At 51.9% G+C, this 16117-nt stretch overlaps 1 pseudogene; it reads right to left on the bottom strand.

Moving 5' to 3' along the window:
* Positions 1–12752, bottom strand: part of LOC105534951 — a 74967-nt pseudogene extending 62215 nt beyond the window's left edge.
* Between the last annotated feature and the right edge of the window lie 3365 nt (positions 12753–16117).

The following is a 16117-nucleotide window of genomic DNA, read 5'->3' as shown; positions in this document are numbered from 1 at the left end:
GCCAAGCCCACAGCCCGGGGAAGGCCGAGAGTGGCGCTGCAGGAGTTGCTTGCCCTCGAGGGAGATGGGGGGAAAAATCCCTACAAACCACCCCCTTTCTATGTGTTTGGTTCCTACACAAGCCTGTTTTCTATTTTAAAGCATGTCTCAAGAAAAAATGAAAGGGAGAGAGACAAGGAGAGAGAAGGTCCACCGACAGCTCTAGAAGCCTGGGAGGACCTGACCCCTGCCTCCCGGTCTCCGAGGCTGTTATATAATAAGTTGGGTTATTGATTTTGGCGGTGTTGCCCGGGCATCCGGGATGCAGAGGTCCAAGGGCAAAGCTGCTATCTAGAACCCCCTCACCACCACCAAGTTCATGTGACCTGGCTTGCAGTGGTCTCATCGAAACCAGGGGCTCCCCTTCGCCGGCATCTGGGTTATTTATGCGGTGCCGAGTGGGGTAGCCGTTTCTCCCCCACCTGCCAGAGATTCTGTGGCCCAAGGCCCCCTCTTTTGGAAGCCCCAGACTGGCTCTCAAGCCTCTATCCCGGCGGCCAAACCCTCAACCGCGCCTCCTCTCTCTCTTGCTCTCCTGCCAACTACCCAACGCCGGCATGCTGGGCACTGCGAGCGCCACATCGATCCTGTTCCTTTTTTAAGCCCCTAAACCAGGTTTCTGCTTTCTGATGCCTTCTGGGCACAGGGCTTCGATGAGGAGTACAGGCCGTTTTATTCACCGCCTATTACGAGACACTTCTCTGGAAGGATCTAATGTTCAAAAAGTATTTTTGCCTCTCCACTCTCTCTCTCTCTCATCATATATAATGGGGATAGCCCTAATTCTCCCGTTCCTCGTGTGTCTCTTTATAAATAAATAATGCGATTTTATTAATTATGCACGTACAGTATCTCCAAGCAGATTGCTGTCTCTTGATGCTTAACAAAAAAAAAATTAAAAAAAAAAAAGGAAAAACCCCCTACACTTAAAGCTGTTTTTCCCCTACTGCAAGCAAACAAAAACTTCAAGGGGCCATATGTCCTCAAAAGGGGGAGAGGAAGACAGAACTTGGGGAGAGTGTGGGCAGGAAGAATCTAAAGGGGGTCCTGTGCAGGTTTTCAAGGCAGCTAAAGATGGATTTCAAGTCGCCTGCTTCATGCTTGTGATTGAGCTGCGGGTCTGAAAACATACCAAGGTTCACTTGGGTATTTGTGCGCTAAGGAGGGATGGGCAGCTGCTAATGGTAAACAGGAAACCAGTGAGAAGAGAGCTGGCGGCAGCCCAGTCCCTCTCTCAATTCGGTGCCCCTCCTCAGAGCCCCTGAACCCCTGAGCTCTCAAAACACACTTGGTTTCTGTGCATTTGTGCATCAACAATCTCCTGAATGCCCAACATAATTCCTGGCACATAGTAAGGGCTCAACAAATATTTGCACATTGAATGAATGGAGCGTGGAAAACAGAAAGGGGTTGGGAATAGGCTAGGTCTTGGGACCCCAAGCCTAGGAGGGGCAGAAGTTGGGGCTTTTTCCCTCAGACAATTTGGGGAGTGGGGAGCCTGAAGCTTTCTGGCCAAGGAAGTGACAGAACAGAGCTGAGTGTTAAAAAACAAAGAGACCAGAGGGCAGAGAGAGGTGCAGTAAAACCAGCAACGTTAAGCAGAGTTAGTGTGGCCAGGGAGGAATGGACACAGTCAGAGATGGTGAGGTGGGGTGTGGTGGGGTGGGGGCTCCTCAGTCCCTTTAGTACATGCAGATGAGGGAGTGGGAGAGGGTCAGAAGTGAGCTTTGATTTGAAACATTGTGGTTGCCTGGCGGGTGCAGTGGCTCACGCCTATAATCCCAGCACTTTGCGAGGTGGGTGGATCATCTGAGGGCAGGAGTTCTAGACCAGCCTGACCAACATGGCAAAACCCTGTCTCTACTAAAAATACAACAACAACAACAACAACAAAAATTAGCTGGGAGTGGTGGGGGCGCCTGTAATCCCAGCGTCTTGGGAGGCTGAGGCAGGAGAATCGCTTGAACCTGCTTGGGAGGTGGAGGTTGCAGTGAGCCGAGACTGTGCCATTGCACTCCAGCCTGGGCGACGGAGCCAGACTCTCTCAAAAAAAAAAGAGAAAGAAAAAAAGAAAAAAGAGACATTGTGGTTCCAGTTCTGAATAGCAAGGCTGTGTGGGAATAGGGATTGAGGGGTGCAGAGATGCGATGCAGTCTCCTATAGAACAGGCACCCAGGCACCAGAGGCTGACTTTTTTTTTTTTTTTTTTGAGATGGAGTCTCGCTCTGTCACCCAGGCTGGAGAGCAGTGGCACAACTGAGACTGAAATTTTAAAAGCAGAAAAAAATAAGAGACCCCAGAGGAGGCACATGAAACTGCCCACAGAGTAATTTGTCCAGCGAAGACCCAGAGGGCACAGAGACCCAGAGGGGCAGCCATGGGTCCCAGGGCAAGGCAGTGCCCAAGCTGGCACATGTTTTTTGTACTACTCCCACCACACAGAGCAGAAACAGTTTTCTCACACCGCCTGGGGCAGACCAAGCTTCCTGACAAAAGGGTTAATTAAACTGGGCGTGTGTTGCGCAAGTTCAAAAATTATTTTTTTTAAAGGGAGAAGTTCTGGATGCCATTTCTCCTGCTTGTGAGAGGTCCATATATCACTGAGGAGTTAAAACATAAAATAAAATTGTGCTGGCTGTAGTTACCACAAAGCTATCAAGCTGGGTCTTGTTGCCGGAGCCCTGGCATCTGCTGTGTAATTTGGGGAGCACTTAGTCTCCCAACCGTGGGTGGGGGCAGTCTCCTGACTTCTCCCTTTGTATCCTCCTAATTAAAAAGAATTAGGATCTCTTTCCATGTGTGTTAAAGAACATCTCTCATGCTAAGGAAAGGCAAAGAGAGGCAAACACTAGAGGTCCCTGGGGGTTTGAGGAGGTGGTACCAGGATCTAGCATGAATCCACCTCAGCGAAGCCATGCCCTATCCTGTGACCTTGAGCAAGGACCTCAGTCTGCCCACAAATCAAACTGGGGTGGAGGAAGGCTATTCAAAGATCAAGGATCTTTCATGTTCTGTGGTTCTTAGATATATGTCCAACAGGACAGTGGGGTGATTGTGCCTTGTGGCCTGTTGAGATGGAGCCTCTGCCCCGGTGCAGCCGTCATGCCTGTAATCCTGCCCCAGTTCCAATTGTGAGCTAAGGTCCAAAAAAACAAACCACCTCTAGACCACAGAGGTCCCCAAATTACAGACATGCTCAAGCTCTGATAGATAGCTTCCCATACACACATGCAACAAAACCCTAGGGTCAGAAACTGTCCAGGCTGAGAAATCACAGGGCCCAGCTCACCTGAGATACACAAAGGCCCTCTACAACATCCCAGGCTAGTGTATGTCCAGCCCCCACTTGAATGCCACAAGTGACAGAGAGCTCACTTACCATCTATGAACTCTAGCCCAGTCTATCCTAACCACTGCTGCAGGTATCCACCAAGATGTCTTGCTAATATCTCAAAGTCAGCATTTACCAAGATGGAACTCTTCATGTCCTCATCAGACCTGCTCCTCCTCCCCTTCCTCCTATGTGTCCTGGCTCGGAAAACTGGCACCACGAGCTAGAAACTTGGGAGTTATTCTTGACTTCCCACTCCACCTCCAGGCAGCCAGTCTCCAAGTCCTGAGGTTCTGCCTTCTTACTCCCTCTCCAGGCATTCCCTGCTGCCTCATCACTCCTCACCTACGTATATTGTTGCATCAGCTTTCTAGCTGGTCTCCTTGCCTCGTCACTATCCCTTCCAAATTACCCTCCAGGCTGCCTACCAGAAGTCTCTTTCTGAAGCCTTAACCTGAATGCAACATGCCTCTGCTTATAAATAAACGATGACCTGAGTTGCCCACATAACTGAAGTCCAAATTCCTTTGCACATTATTTAAGGCCTTTCTTCACCTGGCTCCAGGCACACATGCAGCCCCCATAGCTCACTCCTCCCCACTGATTTACCTTACACCCTGGCCACACCAAACAGCGTATTGTTCCCTGAATATTCTCTGTTCTTTCATGCTTCTGTATCTGCAAATGCTGTGTCCTCTACCTAGGACACCCTTCTAGCCACTAAAGAAAGAGATGAAAAATACAGAGTCCCTGACCAAGAAGAGCCCATATTCTAGAGCTGCACTATCCAGTATGGCAACCACTTGCCACATGTGGCTAATGAGGCCACAACATGTGGCCAATCCAAGTTGAGGTGCTGTGAGTGTAAACTACGTGCCAGAGTTTGAAAGACTTAGTACCAAAAAACATAAATTAATTTGTTCATAGTTTCTTTTTTTCTTTTCTTTTTTTTTTTGAGACGGAATTTTGCTCTTGTTTCCCAGGCTGAAGTGCAGTGGCGCAAATCTCAGCTCACTGCAACCTCACCTGCCGGGTTCAAGCAATTCTCCTGCCTTGGCCTCCCAAGTAGCTGGGATTACAGGCATGTGCCACCATGCCTGGCTAATTTTGTATTTTTAGTAGAGACGTGGTTTCTCCATGTTGGCCAGGCTGGTGTCGAACTCCCAACCTCAGAACATCCACCACCTTAGCCTCCCAAAGTGCTGGGATTACAGGCGTGAGCCACCGCACCTGGTCCATAGTTTCTTTATATTAGGCCGGGCATGGTGGCTGACACCCATTATCCCAGCACTTTGGGAGGCCAAGGTGGGAGAGTGGCTTGAGGCCAGGAGTTCAAGACCATCCTGGACAACATAGTGAGACTCCATCTCTGTAAAAAAATAAAATAAAAAATTACCCAGGTGTGGTGGTGCACACCTGTAGTCCCAGCTACTCAGGAGGCTGAGGCGAGAGGGTTGCTAGGAGGATGAGGCCACAGTAAGCTGTGATCACGCCACTGTACTCCAGCCTGAGTGACCTTGTCTCAAAAATATAAAGAAGTTATTATTATTATTGATTACTTGTTTATTATATTTGGATATATTGGATGTTTATGATATTTTGGATATATGGAGTTTAATATAACTTATTAAAAGTAATTTCAAGGACCGGGCATGGTGGCTAACACCTATAACCTCAGCACTCTGGGAGGCTGAGGCAAGTGGATCTCTTGAGCTCAGAAGTTCAAGATCAGCCTGGGCAACTGGGTGAAATCCCATCTTTACACACAATATAAAAATTACCTGGACCTGAGGCCAAGCGTGATGGCTCACGTCTGTAATCCCAGCACTTTGGGAGGCCAAGGCGAGTGGATCACCAGGTCAGGAGTTGGAGACCAGCCTGACCAACATGGTGAAACCCTGTCTCTACTAAAAGTACAAGGAGAATTGCTTGAACCCTGGAAGCAGAGGTTGTAGTGAGCCTAGATCATGCCACTGCACTCCAGCCTGGGCGACAGAGCAAGACTCCGTCTCAATAAATAAATAAATAAATAAATAAGCTGGGCCTGATTGTGCACACCTGTAGTCCCACCTTGGGAAGCTGAGGTGAGAGTATTACCTGAGCCTGGGAGTTCAAGGCTGCAGTGGGCTGTGATGGCGCTATTGCACTCCAGCCTGGGCAACAGAGTGAAACCCTGTCTCAAAAAAAAAAAAAAGTAATTTCACCTGTTTATTTTTAAAATGTAGCTACTAGGGAATTTAAAATGACAGACGACGGCCATGTGCAGTGGCTCACGCCTATAATCCCAGCACTTTGGGAGGTTGGGTTCAGAAGTTCGAGACCAGCCTGGCCAACATCATGAAACCCCGCCTCTATTAAAAATACAAAAAAGTAGCCGGGCATGGTGGTGGGCGCCTGTAGTCCCAGCTACTTGGGAAGCTGAGACAGAAGAATCGCTTGAACCTGGGAGGCAGAGGTTGCAGTGAGCTGAGATCGTGCCACTGCACTCCAGCCTGGGAGACAGAGCGAGACTCCATCTCTAAATAAACAAATAAAAATTAAAATGACAGATGTGGTTCCCATTGTGACTTGTATTATATGCTATGGGACAGTGCTGTGAGCAGCATAGACATGCAAACAAGTAGGAGCAATGGTCACGTGAGAGGAGTATTGATGGCCTGGTGAGAAACAAGAGTGTTGGAGGCACAGGCGGGGTCGGGGAGGGAGGGGCGGGCAGCTACCGCCTTCCCATGCTGGTCAGTTCAGCCTTCCTAGCATAGCTGAATGCCTCAGGCAGTACCTGAGTCCAAATGGCATAGAATGACAAGTACTGGTTGAAGTGAGTGCATCAGGGAAAGTCAGGCTCAGCTGTCACCCCATCACTTTCTCTGGAAGGCTGTCCTTGACCACCCTGTATCTGCCTAGCCTGGGTCAGGCCCTCCTGGGAGCCTCCCAACCCCCTCTACTTCCCTGCCACAGCACTGATCAGTCTGAGTTGTCGCCGCCTTTAAAGGGTGTGCCCATCCGCCCCTCCCTGCCCAGACTCCGGGCCTCGAGGGCAGTGCCTGCCTTGCTTCCTCATGCTGTGTGCCAGGGCTTGGGGCAGGAGAGACCCTCAGTTCAGCAACTGTTTATTGAAAATTGAGTGAATTTCTTTGTTCAACAAACATTTATTGACCCTGAGTATCTTTTCCAAGTAGGTCCTTCCACAACTGCAACGTTACAGACCCTTCTGCCAACGTTATTGACCCATTTTTCTGTGGGTAACAGTGATAGTGGCTGGGTGTCCTTTTTTCAGCACCGACCACAGACCACATGACACTTACGTGGGTTATCCTGTTTAAACTTCTCCATAATCCTGTGAGATAGATTCCACGTATCCCCATTTTTGTACCTGAGGCACAGGGAAGTGAAGTGACTTGCCCAAGCTCACACAGTCGGTCTGGGGGGAATGGACCTTCACAAATCCATCCTCGAGTTCCCAGGCCTTCAGCCTGAGACAGGGCCAGTCCTGGGCTTTCTAGGGCGATCCTGGTTGACCAGCCCACCCCCACTCTCTCCCCCTCCTTTGCTGCCTTGCCCTTCATCTATACCGGAGGTGTCTAATCTTTTGGCTTTCCCGGGCCACACTGGAAGAATAATTGTCTTGGGCCACATATAAAATACATTAACACTAACAACAGCTGATGAACTACAAAAATAAATAAATAAATAAATAAATGCAAAAATAAATCTCATAATGTTTTTTAAAAGTTTACAAATTTATGTTGGGTTGTATGCAAAGCCACCCTGGGCCACATGTGGTCCGTAGGCCACGGGTTGGACAAGCTTGGTCTCTAGTTCTTCAGCCTGTGAGAAGTCGGCAGAGTTTAACTCAGACCCCGGAGGCAGGGAGTGCACCTCAGCCCACACTCTGCAGGGGAAGTGCCCCTCCACCCCCACCCCCCGCCGCCCCACAGGCTGCCTTTGGTTGAGCACCCCACCCCCAGCTGGGGAAGGGAGGAGGGAGGAAAAGAGAAACCCACCGGGCCTCTGGGGCACAGCCCTTGAGGAGCCCTGGTGTTTGGTTTCAATTAGGAGGACAAATTCCAGGAAGCCAGGCCAGTGCTGGGGGGATGGGGGTTCGCAGAGCAGGACTAAGAATGAGGAGGCTCCTGGAATCCAGCCTCAGCCTCGGGGAAAAGGCTCCCATAGGGCTGGGGGACCCCTGGGAAGAAGTGTGGCCTGCAGGGCCAGGGTGGAGTCCCAGTTCACGGTCACCGACTTACAGTGTACTGTCAGGGTGGTGGAGAATGTAGGTCAGGTTCCTGGCACACAGTGGGCTCTCAGGGGCTCAGCAAATGGTGGCCAGCACTGCTTCTGCTCCTGCTCACATTGCTCCACAAATCCCAGTTCTGGGGGTGGGGAAGGCTGTCTGGTGGTTGACAATGCAACCCAGTTTGTCAAGCTGAGGGCCGTGAGCTGGGGCACCAACTTGTCTGAAGCTGGGAGCTCCTGTACAATGTAGGAGCTCTGGGCACAAACAAATAACTGCTACGGTGCAACCAGAACTGGATGCTGAAAAGCTTCGAGAACAGAAGCTTGAAGAGAGAAGAACTCTTGTCTATCCTGCTCACTCTTGCCTCCTCAGCACCTAGCATCATGCCTGGCATATGATGAGCACTCAACAGATATTTGTTGAATTAATGGGTGATTAGCTCTTCTGGGAAATTTCAGGGAAAGCTTCTTAGAAGAAGGGTGCATCTAAGCAGGGTTTTAAGAAATGAGTAACAGCTTGGAGACCAAGAAAGGGAGAAAGGGCATTCCAAACAAAGGGAACAGCTGATGCAGAGAGCAGGCAACATGGAGCATGTGGCAAAGTATTCACTGATTCATTCATGCACCCGAATGGTGATGGCGATGGCATGCCTGTGATGTTCCAGGCACCGTGCTCACCAGATTGCTGTGCTGGATTGAAAGGGTTCATGCTGGAGGAGTAGGCAGGGGCCAGACCATGGCAGTGTCTGGCATGAGATGGGGATGGGCTTGTCTGTCTTGCAAGGGAGTCAGGACTCTGCCCTGCCAGCTACAGGGACGTCTAGAGGGGTTCATATCTCCTCAGGAGTAATCAAGTAACACAGAACTGGAGCTTGGACTGGAGGAGTCCTCAAGAACAACAGTTCATTCTACCCTACAGCTGCGGCTCTGAGAGATGTTGGGATTTGCTCAAGGACATCCATGTAGGAAAGCAGAGCTGGTACTTGGCGATGCACAGCCCAGTGCTTGCTCCAGGTGCCAGGCCCCTCAGCTCTCCGCTGGACCCACCCTCTGTCAGACATTCCCGGGTTGGCTGCTCCCTTGATGAACGGCCTTGGGTATTTCTCCTCCTCTCTCTGGACCAAAGGGCTTAGGCTAAGGCAGTGTCTCCCAAAGTGTGGGACAGGTACATCCAGTGGGATGAGGGATGAGGTCAGAGAGTCCACAGGCCTGGCCATACAAAAATGGAACCTCAATCTCATCTTCTTGAAAGTTATTCCTTTTTGGCCAGGTGCGGTGGCTCATGTTTGTAATCCCAGCACTTTGGGAGGCCGAGGCAGGTGGATCACCTGAGGTCAGGAGTTCGAGACCAGCCTGGCCAACATGGCAAAACCCCTTCTCTACTAAAAAGTAGCTGGGCGTGGTGGCGGGTGTCTGTAATCCCAGCTACTTGGGAGGCTGAGGCAGGAGAATCACTTGAACCCAAGAGGTAGAGTTTGCAGTGAGCCGAGATCCCACCACTGCACTCCAGCCTGGGCGCCAGAACAAGACTCTGCCTCAAAAAAAAAATAAAAAAAGAAAGAAAGAAAGTTATTCCTTTTCAATTCTTACTTCTGATTAAGTCTGGGAGAAGGAAAAAGGCTCAGTTTGGGGCTGGTAGGTCTCTAACGCCTTTCTAACACCTGTGAATCTCCCTTTATAGAAGAGAGAGACCTCCCAGCAAGCAAGAGTATCTAAGCCAGCATTGGTTCATTTTTCATTACGTTTATTTTATATTTACCTTCTGTTTCTGGAAAGCAATACTGGTTTTCCATTTAGAATACCGATAGAGTTTCCTTACTGAAGTTTTGCAAAGTGAGTTAATTCAAAGAAAAACAGGAAGTGAGGTAAACAGATATGGCAAAATTCATGGATGGGGTACAAATGACCGGGCTTTGGGGAAGTCCTAGGTTGGATCCTAAGCACCTATGACTCTTTAGTTTTAACATCACTATTTTTCTAGGAAACTGCCTAAGAGTCTAGGTGCTGTTGTTTATCTTTTTTAAAAAACGGGAGATGCCGGGCATGGTGGCTCACGCCTGCAATCTCAGCACTTTGGGAGGCTGAGGCGGGCGGATCATGAGGTCAGGACATCGAGACCATTCTGGCTAACTCGGTGAAACCCCATCTCTACTAAAAATGCAAAAAATTAGCTGGGCATAGTGGCAGGCACCTGTAGTCCCAGCTACTCAGGAGGCTGAGGCAGGAGAATGGTGTGAACCCGGGAGGCATAGCTTGCAGTGAGCCAAGATCGTGCCACTGCACTCCACCAGCCTGGGCGACACAGCAGGACTTTGTCTCAACAAACAAATTAATTAATTAATTAATTAATTAAATTAAAAATAAAAAACAGGAGAAGGTATGTGTCTCCCTGGGCGTTTACTGATGGGATCAATTAAATTCCCCTTAGCAAACTTCCGTGCCAGTTACAACACCTTGGCCACATCTCCTGTGAAATGGAGATAAGGAAGGAACCCCAAGCTGGGATGGCTGCTCTTAGGCCATTATCAACCTCATTCATTTGATATTGGGGGGCCCTAAGGAGAGAATCTGGGACTTCCACGCCCCTAGAGTGGAGAACAGCTCTCATCAGGCTTCAAAGCAGAAAAAAGCTTTGCTGAATTGAAGAGGGCGAGGGGACATGTTAGCGGGCACTGTGGTGCTATCAGTTCCCATCTGATCTTCCTTCTTCCTCCATCAAGTCTCCTGTAGATGAAGGTGTTTATGAAGAATTTCAAGAGGCAAGGGAAATGCCGGATCTAACACCAGGTAGAAGTGGGTTCAGATCCTGTTTCACTGTTCAACCAGAGTCTTTAGCTGATTTAGCTGAGCCAGAGTATTCCTGTGTGCTAAGCAGTGATCTTAATCACCCCCCCGCCCCCGAACAGAGATAGAAAGGGTCTGATGGATAAACTAGATACTGTGAGAATAGCAACATCCACCGGTCAGGTACACACCTGCTTATTAAACTATGCAAGTGTTCGAACTACAGAATGCACAGAAAGCCCAGATGCCTTCAGGAAACAGGAACTCATTCTGCCCAAGGGGCTGAAGCAGGAAAAGCTCTCTACTTCCAGGGCACTTCTGAGTTGGGCTTTGAAGAATTAGTAGGAGTTCCCCATTGAGTCAGCCATGAGGCTTAGGAACTAAAGCATGGTCAGAGGAAATTGAAATGAGGAGGCTGAGAGTCACACAGAGAGTACACTCCCAGCCCCTACAGGGAACCACAGCAAGAATGTTCGTTAAAAAGAAGGGAGGAGCTAGGTTTGGTGGTGCTGTACCTGTGGTCCCAGCTACTCAGGAGGCTGAGGCAGGGAGACTGCTGCTTAAGGCCAGGAATTCAAGGCCAGCCTGAACAACATAGCGAGACCCTGTCTCTAAAAAATAAAGAAGGAAGGACTTATCCCAGGGGCTTGGGAAGAACTTTAGTCCAGGATTTGACTCTAGGTGTAAGATGACTTGAGAAGGGTCAAGGGCCCCTTCGTCATAAGTCAGGTCAAAAGGTCAACTGGTCCATCCCTCTGTGGCTAAGCTACCCTGGTTACTTTGTCTCTAAACCTGCTTCCTCTGTGCTAGAAGCAAGCACCATGTTGCATGAGTAGGGAAGGAAGGGGGAGGCTCCTCCCTGATTCCTGGGTTTGTGTCCAACAGGCTGGGCCCATAGCCCAGGAGCCCCCTTCCCTCCCTCTTCAGGAGCGTGACCCCCACCTTCTGCACGGGGGCCTCCATTTCTCCCTGCGGCCTTGACCCAGGGCAGTGAAACCAAATGGAAAAATAAGCCCCCTTTCCTGGGCGTGGGAGGGACAGAAGGAGGCCAGGCCCATTTTCTAGGTCAGAACTCCTTGCCCCTGCTCTTCCTCCCCTTGCCTATATTTTTCAAAACTAGACCTTGGGGAGACAGGGAGAGAGTGTGGATGCTTGTGTGTGTGTGGCTGAGTGTGTATATCCTGTGTGGAGAGAGGGAGAGGGAAAGAGAACAGAGCCTGGGAGTGTGTGTGTTGTGTGCATGTGGAGAGAGAGGGTGACAGGGAGAGGGAAAGAGAACAGAGCCTGCGAGTGTGTGTGTGTGGCTGTGTGCAAGAGAGGGACTGGCGTGTGGGGGGTGTGTGTGTGTGTGGGGCTGTGTGTAAGAGAGGGACTGGCGTGTGTGGGGTGTGTGTGTGTGTGTGTGTGTGTGTGGCTGTGTGCAAGAGAGGGACTGGCGTGTGTGGGGAGTGTGTGTGTGTGTGGCTGTGTGCAAGAGAGGGACTGGCGTGTGGGGAGTGTGTGTGTGTGGCTGTGTGCAAGAGAGGGACTGGCGTGTGTGGGGTGTGTGTGTGTGTGACTGTGTGCAAGAGAGAGACTGGCGTGTGGGGAGTGTGTGTGTGTGTGGCTGTGTGCAAGAGAGAGACTGGCGTGTGGGGAGTGTGTGTGTGTGTGGGGCTGTGTGTAAGAGAGGGACTGGCGTGTGTGGGGTGTGTGTGTGTGTGTGTGTGTGTGTGTGTGTGGCTGTGTGCAAGAGAGGGACTGGCGTGTGTGGGGAGTGTGTGTGTGTGTGGCTGTGTGCAAGAGAGAGACTGGCGTGTGGGGAGTGTGTGTGTGTGGCGCTTCAGCAGCAAGCTGTACCTTAAAGGGACAGACCCTGCCTCTGCCTGCTCCCCTCTACCATCCCCCATCCCCAGCAGCACCTCCCACCACCCTCAGCTGGGAACCCGAGCAGAGCCAGTCCCCAGCGACTCCAGTCAAGAGGGCAGAGAAGCAAGCCCAGCCCTCTCAGAACCACCCCCTCCATAGCCAAGGCTTTGAGAACTCAAAAATGGGTCCTCCAAGAGGAGGAAATAGAAAGGGGCTTTATTCCCCAGGAAAGCTGGGCCTCCCCTGAGAACTGGGGGCCGGGAAGAGAGGAGGCCCAGCACTGGGGCAAAACTGCCTGGTTGGGATCCTGGCTGTCCGCTTACTAGGGTTAGAGTGGGTGGAGGGAGGCTACCACCTCCACACCTCTTATGGAGGCTGGCAACAGGTCCACGGCGCTGTAGCAGTCACTGATGGAGACCAGAAGGGTATGGGCAGTGGGAGAACAGCCACCGGGGCCTCCTCGCAGACAGGAAGCCCCTGCCTCGGCTCTGCGCTCAGGCAGTCTCCTTGCCATCTTGGCAGCTGGCGCCTGCAGACCAGAGCGCAGGGGTGTTTGTTTTCTTCCCACAGCAACGGCCCCTCCCCCACGCCCAAACCCGGTTTCGGCTCCAAGGCAGGAGTTGATGGTGGGGTGCTGCGAGGTTCCCACCGGGTTTCTCACCCCGCCCCTGCCTCCCATGCGCTGCGTGACCCACACGGTCCGCACTGCCTCTGAGCTGCTGCGGCCCCCTCTGTACGATGGAGGTGGTGGGTACAGAGACTCTTTCCGCTCTGACAACTGACATTCCCCGGTTCAGGATACCATGGTGGCTGTCATCTGTTGAAAAAATAAAGTGTTCACCTGGGAAGAGAGTGAAAAATTACGTACCCCTGAGTCCTCCCCGCCCTATCCCAGAGCCACAAAAAGTAGTGTGTGCTGGGAATGTCCTTGGAAACCTGGTCCAACCCCTCCATTCATAGTCGGGGGAAACTGAGGCTAGGAAGCGGACGGGGAAGGTGGTGAGTTGCCCAAGATGCTCAGGTAATCAGAGCCTAAACCGGGACTGAAGCCTGGATGTCCTGGTTGCCCAGCCCTTCGCTCTACGACGGCGGGCCCGGATCGCGGAGGGAGCAGCCGGAGGCACTAGGCTGGGAGGAGGCGGAGATGCCGGGGGCGCGCCCCGACCCCGCGGGCCCCTTCCGGCCCCTCCCCCAGGCTGCGCACCGTCCCGCCACCTGCTCCCCCTGCGCCAGGGCGGGGCCGCCGACCCCCCCCCGTCCCCATGGCAACGCGCGGCCCGGGCCTGCCTGCCCTGCCTCCCCGCCGCTGCGCAGCCCATCTGGCCCCAAGCCCACCCCAGCTGGGCCACCCGCGGCCGGGCCTGCCGGGGGCCCTCACAGCCTCTCAGCGGCCGGAGACCCGGACGGGCAGCGCCAGGCGTCGGGCGCCTCTCCTAGCCATGACCGGCTGCTGGCCGCAGGATGTGGGGCAGAAGCCACTCAACCCTCTGCGATCTCACTTTCTAACCCTGGAGGCAGAGAGACCCCCGAATCTCCCCCCCCCCCCCCATTGCGGCAGGAGGCAGCATGTTGGAATTAGAAGCCAGCGTTCTGGAGGCAGCTGGCCTGGGTTCCAGTCCCCAAACAGTGTGACTACAAGCATTCCCCTTAACCTGTTATGTATCTGAAAAATGCAGGTGATCATAGAACCTGCCTCAGAGAATGCTTATGAGGAGGAGCAAATGGGTCAATAAAGAAAAATGCATGGAGTTAGCACTCCATCAATGTCAGTTATTGTTACTACTGCAGGGGCAAGTGTTGCAAGAGGGAGAAGTGGAGTGCCCTAACCTAGCCTAGGGCAGCAAGAGAGGCTGGCTGGAATCTTAGGAAGCAGTAGTTACTGAGGAAGCCAAGGTGAAGAGGAACAGCATCAGCAAAGGCACAAAGGTGGAAAATAGTATGGGAGGGTAGGTGAGTGGGGAGGGAGACGGGCAAAGCCCCTGAGTGTTGCTGGGGAGTGTAGAAGAACTGGACTTTCAGAAGGAGAACCCTGGGACAAGAGCCATGGATGATTTTGAACAGAGGTGTGACGTGGCCCCTTCCTTTCCCAGAGACCACTCTAGCTGCCATATGGGGAATGGCTTGGAGGGACCTGTGGTCCTTCTGAAAGATAAGGCCTGAACAAGGGCAGATGCAAAATCACTGGAAGGTGGGGACAAAATCAGGAGCTACTAAGGAAGTAACATGGCAGAATGGTGACCTATGGATTGGATGCAGCACTGGACAAGAACGCTCAGGTGCTTGGCTTGGGCACTGGGAGGGTGGCAGGGAGAGGGGCAGGTCTAGGGTGGGGAGGAAGATGAGGAGTTGTATGTGTATAGCAAGAGTTGGAGGTGCTGTCCAGCTGAGAAGCCTTCTGTCCTCCAAAAGAGGAGGACCAGTCTTCTGATTGAGCTCTCAGTATCCTTTCCCAGGGGTCCAAGTGAAATCTGTCCAAAAGAAATTCAGGAGTTCTGACACAAACTCTATGTGTGCCGTTGTGTTTCTGAGCTTTTTGGAGTTTTAGAGAGCTGTTTTGGAGTCAGAGCAGGGCAGAAAGATACAAGGAGATAGTATATACAAGGAGGATGTTTATCTGCGTGAGGTCTTAGGCAAGTCTTCTCACCAAGCCTCAGTTTCCTTCTTGGAACCTACCATGCAGGATTACTGTCACAATTAAATGGAATGCTGGACACAAAGCTCCCAGCATGGCCTCTGGCACAAGGAAGGCACTCTTTTTAAACATGAATTCCAGGATCCCTCCTAGGAATCAGGAATATGCATTTCCAAGGGAGGGTCTGGGAATCTGCTGTTAAGACTTGCCCACCATTGAATCAAAGCCTCCAACTGTCACCCTGGGATTCCCCTGGCACCAGGCCCTCCAGCAGATGGCCCACCCCTAACATCACAGCCTGGGACAAAAGTCAAATGGCAGTCCTCCTACCAGGTTCCTCCTTCTCTTCCCACCTGCCTCATCCCTTACCACAAGCGTCCTTGTGTGCATACATTGGACCCCAGCCCCCATATCCAAGCTCCTGAGCTAATTTCCTCCTGCCCCCCAACAGCTCCTTTGTGCACCCCTTGGTGCAGGTTTGCACACGCCTATAGCACAGTCCACTGGGAGGACAGACCCAGTCCTGGGAACAGGCTCACAGCCCTTGGGGCAGGGAATTCTAGATCTCAGATACCCGAAATGTGATCTAGAATGGTGAGCTTGGGCCCCCGGTGGGCATATCCCCTCACCTCAAGGGGAGCACACCTCACCTTGTAGGGAGTGGTGGGGCTGGAGGAAGGCATCGGGGATCTCTATAAAATAGAGTTCAGAGCAGGAGCCCAGTTACCTGGGAATATGGGCTCCCTTGCCTCTGTTCCTATCAGCCTTTCCCACCAAGGGCCTCTGGCCAGCCCATGGCTCCCAGCAGCCGTATCACAGAGGCTGTAGCCAAGTGTCCTCCCTGATCAGCTGAGGTCACCTCAATCTTTGCCTTCAGCCACAGTCAGCTTCTGCTGGCCCTGGGGAAAATGGAATCCTGAGGCCTCCCACACAACTACCTCCTGGCCATCACATCCCACACGTGCCCAGTCCCTTACTTGTCATGGGAGGTAATATATTAATAATTCTCTTTTAGAAATGAGGAAACAGGCCGGGCACAGTGGCCCACACTTGTAATTCCAACACTTTGGGAGGCTGAGGCAGGCGGGCTGCTTGAGCTCAGAAGTTCGAGAGCAGTCTGGACAACATGGGGAAACCCTGTTTCTACAAAAAAATTACAAAACATTAGCTGGCCATAGTGGCACATGCCTATAGTCCCAGCTACTTGGGAGGCTGAGGTGGGAGGATTGCTTGAGCCCAAAGAGGCA

This window comes from Mandrillus leucophaeus, unplaced genomic scaffold (genome assembly GCF_000951045.1).
Source record: "Mandrillus leucophaeus isolate KB7577 unplaced genomic scaffold, Mleu.le_1.0 Scaffold14, whole genome shotgun sequence".
NCBI lineage: Eukaryota > Metazoa > Chordata > Mammalia > Primates > Cercopithecidae > Mandrillus > Mandrillus leucophaeus.
The sequence above is the reverse complement of the archived record's forward strand: the minus strand, read 5'-3'. Positions and strand labels throughout refer to the sequence as shown.